Below are 7,337 nucleotides of genomic sequence, written 5' to 3' on the forward strand. Positions count from 1 at the left end.
GAAGCAGGCCATGTAATCTGCTGTCACAGTTTGCGGCAGTATGAATATTTACCATTGCAATACTGAGGTGGGGGAGGGGGTATGTTGTGCCCACATTTTGTAAATGTTGTAACCTGTGTACCTCGTATTTTAAAATTTTGAAAAAATTGGTTTTAATGGTTCCTTGTACCAGATTCTGTAATTGTTTTAATTTGACCAAAAAAATTGAAGTGTTAGTAAGAATATGACTTCTCTTAACAAATCGCATTCTTTCACATTTATGTATATTTTTAAAAAGTATGTTGTGAATGTTGTAACGGAATTTGTACTTAAAAAAAAAAATACACATTATGGAAAATGTATTGGTGGTAGTAAGGTGCTGAAAGATATTTTCAGGTTCTGAATCATACTTACACATTAGTGCCTGTTGAAAATGGCTGTTGTCAATAAGTTAACACCTAGATTTTTATTGTGTGCACATCATGTGGGATGATGTGTATGGGTTGACAGGAAATGTAGCCCGTCTCCACGTCATATTTGGCTGCCCGTTGTACCCTTTTCCTAAATGTCCTCCGTGTTCTCAGCGGTACTTCGTGGGGATGCTCAAACCGTCCTCCTTCACCTATATCGGTCGATCGTCCGCTCAAAGCTGGATAATGGGAGCTTTGTATACTCCTCTGCACAACCGTCCATCTTACGCCGCCTCAACGTCTTGCGATCGGAGCGTTCTATACTTCTCCCGTCGAGAGTCTTCATGCTGAAGCTGGTGAATTGCCACTAACCTACAGGCGCAATATACTGCTTTGTCAGTATGCCTGTCGGCTATTATCAATGCCCGACCATCCGTCTTATCGTTCCTTTTTTGGCGACTCTCGACCGTCAATATTGGTTGTATGTATCTGCCCTGTTACCAACCTGGAGTTCGCTTTTGTCGCCTCCTTCAGCAACTTGATTTTCCACTCCCTTCAACCTTTAGAGTGGGAGAGAGCCAAACGCCACCAGGGATCCAGGTTCCGGTTCGCGTTCACCTTGATCTCAGCTCGCTCCCAAATGAGGTTACCCCAGCTTTGGTATACTGCTCGACGTTTGTCGAACTTCGTTCGAAGTTCATTAATACGATCTTCATTTATACAGATGGCTCTAAGACCAATGACGGTGTTGGGTGTTCTTTTATTGTCGGGGCACACAGTTTCAAATACCGGCTCCATGGCCACTGTTTGGTCTTCACAGCTGAGCTATTTGCCCTCTATCAGGCTGTTCTTTACATCCGCTGCCACCGACATTCTGCTTATGTCATCTGCTTATGTCATCTGCTCTGATTCCCTGAGTGCCATCCAGAACCTCAGTGATTCGTATCCAGTTCACTCTTTCGTGCACCGGATTCAACGCTCTCTTCAGCAGCTGGCGGACGACGTTCTCCGGTTACCTTTATGTGGGGTCCTGGCCATGTCGGTATCCCTGGGAACGAAGCTGCAGATGCCGCAGCCAAGGCTGCGGTCCTCCAGCCTTGGACAGCTTCTTGTTGTGTGCCTTCATCTGATTTTAGCAGGGTCATTTGTCAGCACATTTTATCGCTGCGGCATGCCGATTGGTCTACACTTACTGAAAACGAGCTTCGGGCCTCGAAACCTCTCCCCACGGCTCGGACGACCTCCTCACGCTCTTCTGGGTGGGAGGAGGTCGTTTTGGCCCAGTTACGGATTGGACACTGCCAGTTCAGCCACCGCCATCTGCTGACGGCTGCACTGGCGCCGTTCTGCCCATGTGGGCAATTGCTGACGATAAGCCACATTTTATCGTCCTGTCCAAATTTTAATACACTGCGCATCTTGGCCTGCCATGTACTCTGGTTGAAATTTTAGCGGATGACCCAGGAGCAGCTGCTCGCGTTCTTCGTTTTATCCACTTGACAAACCTGTCTAAGGACATTTGATTAGGCTGTTTTCTTTTACTCCCTTGCCTGTTAATGTGCCTTTTATAGTGTTGTCCTTTTTAGTTGCTGTTTTAACATTGTGCCTCGCAGTGCATTCATAATTTAGTCTGGGCACTAATGACCACTGTAGTTGTGTGCCCTGAAACCACAAAAAAATGTATGAGTGGCTGTGACACATTTGTCTAGGTGTCAAATTGGCTGGACAACTTTTAGTTTGGTATGGAAACATGGGATAAACACTTTGTCAGAAGTTAAGTCAATTTAAAGTATTCTTAAAAATCGAGCCAAAGCAGGAGTTGACAATTTCGTTTAACATGTTGATCGCCATGAGGCTGCCAGTGGACACAGCACAACCTCATGCCTGACAGGGTGCTCTTTGGCAGGCACAGAGGCAGTCCATTTAACTTTTCTCTGTGATTTTCAGTGTTGTGTATTAATTTTCTCATCTTTGTTTATCTATGCTCCTTATAGACTAATATATTTTAAAAAGCCTGCAGGTATGTCGCATCTAGCTGTAATGTAAACTAGATGTGCCATGATGCTGCAGGTGAGTTCTCACAGCAGGAATCAGAACAGACTGTAAATAGTAGGTAAACTGTAAACAATGGAAGTGATCACACATATAACAAAAAATTTGAGTAGGCAAGTAAAATTGAGGACACAGGTACCTAGCAGTGAGTCTGTTAATAACATAGTGGGCAGAGCCTTTTGTTCAGAGTTTAACAGAATGCTTCTTGTTTCAAAGCTTCACACCTGCCACGAGTTTGAATCCTCAAGTAAGCTCCTAACATGTGTTTGGCACCTTTCTAATTTCTGTTCCCCCCTCCCCTTGTGTAACTGTTGGGCCTTCTGTATTCCCTGAACTGGATTGTGGTAATCTTTATTGACTCTATATGCAAGATGGTATAATAAGCTCTCCGATTGCTCACAATGCTGTTGCTGGTGTTAAACTGCTAAGGCATGTGGCTGCAGGTGAAAACAATAGCCATCTGTAGAGTTGTGACAACACTGAGGCACTGCTATAGATATTTACAAAATTGCATTATGTTCTTGGTTGAGATAGGCTTGTGAAGCTGCAGTGCTGAGCCCATTGCAACTGTCATAAAATAGTCTTAACTCTAGACTCCTGCAATAATTCTTGATCTGTTGACATTCCAACTGATTGTTGTTTCCATCCTAAAGTTATTTGCATTATGTTTCCAGTTAGTGTCCTACACAAGATTGATGCGTTTACCACTAAGATGTATTCCAAAAATGAGTTAGTGGTACCATCAGATTGTTTTTTGGTAGTGGAGAAGTAACTAGCAATTGGATCAGCAATGTGTAGTTCTTGTATTCCTGTTTTTTGTATATGATGGTGTGATGATGATGATGATGATGATGATGATGTTTGGTTTGTGGGGCGCTCAACTGCATGGTTATCAGTGCCCGTACAATTACCCAATCGTTGCTCAGTCCAATTTCGCCACTTTCCTGGATGATGATGAAATGATGAGGACAACACAAACACCCAGTCATCTCGAGGCAGGTGAAAATCCCTGACCCCGCCGGGAATCGAACCCGGGACCCCGTGCTTGGGAAGCGAGAACGCTACCGCGAGACCACGAGCGGCGGACGGTGTATATGATGGTGACTGACTGCTCGTTGCCTAATGGGAACCATATCCAGCAGAAAGAACACTTCCCCTTTGGTCTTTTTTCCAGCGACAATGCCATCAGCTAACTCTTTAACTTACAACTTAAATGTAATAACTAGCTTAGCGCCCTCTGCTTCGTTCCCATAGACTGTGTGGTCTGATGGCCCCCCCTCCCGCCGCTGCCGCAAATAAATTTCATCCCGCAGAATTTGCAAAAATGCTGAAGAAACATTTTTTTAAATTTCTGACTGAGAAAGTTCCAATTTTCATAGCTCTAACTTCAAAAGTGCCTTAATAGTGACCTTTTAAGAAACTTTTCATCTGTTTCACACCCTTAGCTGTGAAATTTCGGAAAATCCTTGCTTAAACGATGCCTAAAATATAAGTTCAACACTCTTCAAATTTCAAGTTCGTATCTTTAGCAGTTTGGGCTGGGCAATGAGTAGTCAGTGTATGTCAGGATATTGGAGTTTGCACCTATAAAATTCTTTTTTCCTCCACTGCCCTTTCATATGGTGGCATCTCAAATAACTTGCTGATGATCATGTTTCCAGGGAGGCCTCCCTGTTTACCTTTCCCTGTTGTTTCATAACCTGGGTTGTGAGTAACTGAATCCACTTTCCTTCCTTCCCTTCCCCCCCCCCCCCCCCCCCCTCTCTCCTCGCTGGTAGAGGAACAAAGTTCCGAAAGCTAGGAATGTAAATTTTCTGTTCTGTTTTGTGTAACTATCTTCTGTACTGAGCTGAGGTAAGTACTGGCCAGCCCCTCTATCTCTCTGTTAGTATTTGTTTCACATATTTATGAGATTTTCTATTAATCATTTAAATTGTAATAGTTGGCAACCATGTGGTAGTGTATATCATTAGAGCATGGAAGCACTGTGAAAAGTACAGCTGAAAAGGCTGTGTGCAGAATTGCAATTTGTGGTGGGATGTTGGTGCTCAGTTTGAATTTGAGCTAGGAAAGTTTTTGATTTAGCACAGACCAGTGGCGATTTGAACATTGCTTACTAGCTATGTTACACAAGCCCTGAATGATGAACTGGAGCTGGCACCCAAACAAATTGTGCAAATTGATTAGTTCCTTTTGCAACATATGTTAATAGGGCTGAACTTGATAATCAGCTAATGATACCATTTCGATTGTACAAGCAAAAAAAAATTGCCCTTGTTCAGATTTTACATGCAAGTCCCCTTAAATAACTCTGGACTGGAGTGAGACTGCTGGCTAAAAATTTTGTCCATTGGTGTATCAGGCCTTCGTCTAAGATAAGTTTTAACCTTTTGAGGGAAAAAATCTGGTTTTGTTTGGATTTTATGAACAAAAAAGTTTTCTTTCTTTGAGGTTTTGGAAGTGTATTTTAAACTTGAATGAATCGGTTCAAGCTTTGCAAGAAGGTGGATACAGGGATAAAGTAGAGAGATTTTGTTTTATCCAGTGATCTTTGTCCATTGTAGACATATGATGGTTTAAAGTCAAGGCAAATGTAGAGCACGAAATTCTCCTTACATGAATTGAATGTGTGGAAACCATTTAGTGTGATTTGGATAAATAAATAACACATTCTTGCAATGAAACTGAAAACTCTGTTTCAAAAATTTAGCTTCATTTAGATTTTACACGCAAAAAAGCTTTTTTACGTATTTTTTAATGTGCACCTCTTTTGTTTCAAACTTGTATGACTTCGTTCAAATTGTGTAACAAGGTAAACAAATGTAAGTAATGGTCATCCTGCTGCTTTATGAAATCTGTATCTGTTGCCATGGTGTAAGCAACATGGTTCAGAAGAAATACTGGAGCAGTTGTCACTAGTCAACAAAAACCTACATCAGTTGCCAAGTTTTGGCAGTCTGTCAAAATTATTCTGTAGTAAAAAATGCTGCTATCATAGCATGAAAGAAAAGGTGAATATTTATTAGACACAGTTAAGGATGTAAAAGAAAGGAATTAGCATTTCAACTTATCTTACGTCTCCAAAGAAGTTTGAATCAGAACATCTTGACATATTCAAACTTTTTTTTGAGAGAGAGTTACCCCCACTTCCCCTGTGCTATGTGCTCTTATAGACCAATAGACACAAATTTATGTGCTTCTAGAGAATGGGATGCATCTGCAATAGGAAGTATCAGAGAGTGGGGGTGCATCTGTAATAGGAAGTATCCCAGAGTGCGGAGTGGGGATCCTAAACTTTAATGACACATTGTGTCACATTGCACGAAATGAGCATTGCCATGTTGTATGGCATGTGTTATATTATACACCATGACATATATCATGTTATTTTACTTGACACAGTGCATTATGTTACATGACATGGATACTAGTACTAACAAGTAAAAAAGTGTGAATGTCAAGATATTTTGATTTAAATGTCTTTGTAGCTACTGGATAAGTTGAAAAGCTAGTTCCCTTCTTTTACATCCCCAAATGTGCACAGAAGTTATCTGCCTTTTTTGTGCTTCAATAGAAGCATTTTTCACTCTGTCCAATACTATCACATTATTTGAAAACCTTAACACCATGTTAGGGTTTTTATCTAGAATTAAGTCAACCTCTGAATGGCACCATGTTTTCATATGTTGCAACAGTTCCAAATGGCATATATTCTGCACAAAACTTTCTTTGTAATGTATCTGATTTTTTTAGTTGACTTACTCTCTGCAAAATGGATGCAACGGAGGAATAATTGAAAATGGCTTCTGCTTATTATTTTAGGCAAAATTTTATTTTTTTAACAGAGGATTTTTGTCAATCTGTTGTTGGATATATCGTCACACTCATGTATATAACAGTGCCAAAAAATTTTATGAATTTTTTATGATTTGTTTCTTTCCATCACTACACACACACACACACACACACACACACACACACACACTTTTGCTTAGAACTGCTATCAAAAAACTGTTCCACACCTGTTGGTATCGTTTAGTCACTTCCTCATAAAAAATATATTAAAAACAGTGTAGTTTGAAAGCAGTTCAGTCTGAAGGATAAGATAAATTATAGTTCCCAGAATGAGACTTTCACTCTGCAGCAGAGTGTGCGCTGATATGAAACTTCCTGGCAGATTAAAACTGTGTGCCCGACCGAGACTTGAACTCGAGACCTTTGCCTTTCGCGGGCAAGTGCTCTACCATCTGCACTACCGAAGCACGACTCATGCCCGGTCCTCACTGGCAGAAGTAAAGCTGTGAGGACCGGGTGTGAGTCGTGCTTCGGTAGCTCAGATGGTAGAGCACTTGCCCGCGGAAGGCAAAGGTCCCGAGTTCAAGTCTCGGTCGGGCACACAGTTTTAATCTGCCAGGAAGTTTCTTAAATTACAGTTGTGTTTTTTCTTAGCTATTACTGACATATCATTCCGGTGACTGCAAATAGACTAACATCTGCAACAGGACCATTGAACTGACGATTACCAACACAATTATCATGACTGCTATCACTATCAATTGTCACCACCTGCATCTTTGTAAAAAAAAACTGTGATGATGTCGGATCATCAGAGCTTCCAACATTCTTAACACTTAAACAGCGAAACAAGTTGTTTTTCGATATTTACAATGGCGTCTCACTGATAGACAGTACAGGATCCGCTTGAAATAAAATCAGGTATGCTCGTGTTAAATAATAAATGAAGTCTCACTGTTCGTAACAAAATACACTGGACGTAAAAAAATTGCAACAACAAAAAATAATTGATGTAAAATAATGAAATTTTGGAAATACTTTCGTCTCGGTAACATATTGAAGAGATTAAAGTTGCAAGATCACAGGTTCATCGAAGCACGA

Source organism: Schistocerca cancellata, chromosome 12 (genome assembly GCF_023864275.1).
Source record: "Schistocerca cancellata isolate TAMUIC-IGC-003103 chromosome 12, iqSchCanc2.1, whole genome shotgun sequence".
Classification (NCBI taxonomy): domain Eukaryota; kingdom Metazoa; phylum Arthropoda; class Insecta; order Orthoptera; family Acrididae; genus Schistocerca; species Schistocerca cancellata.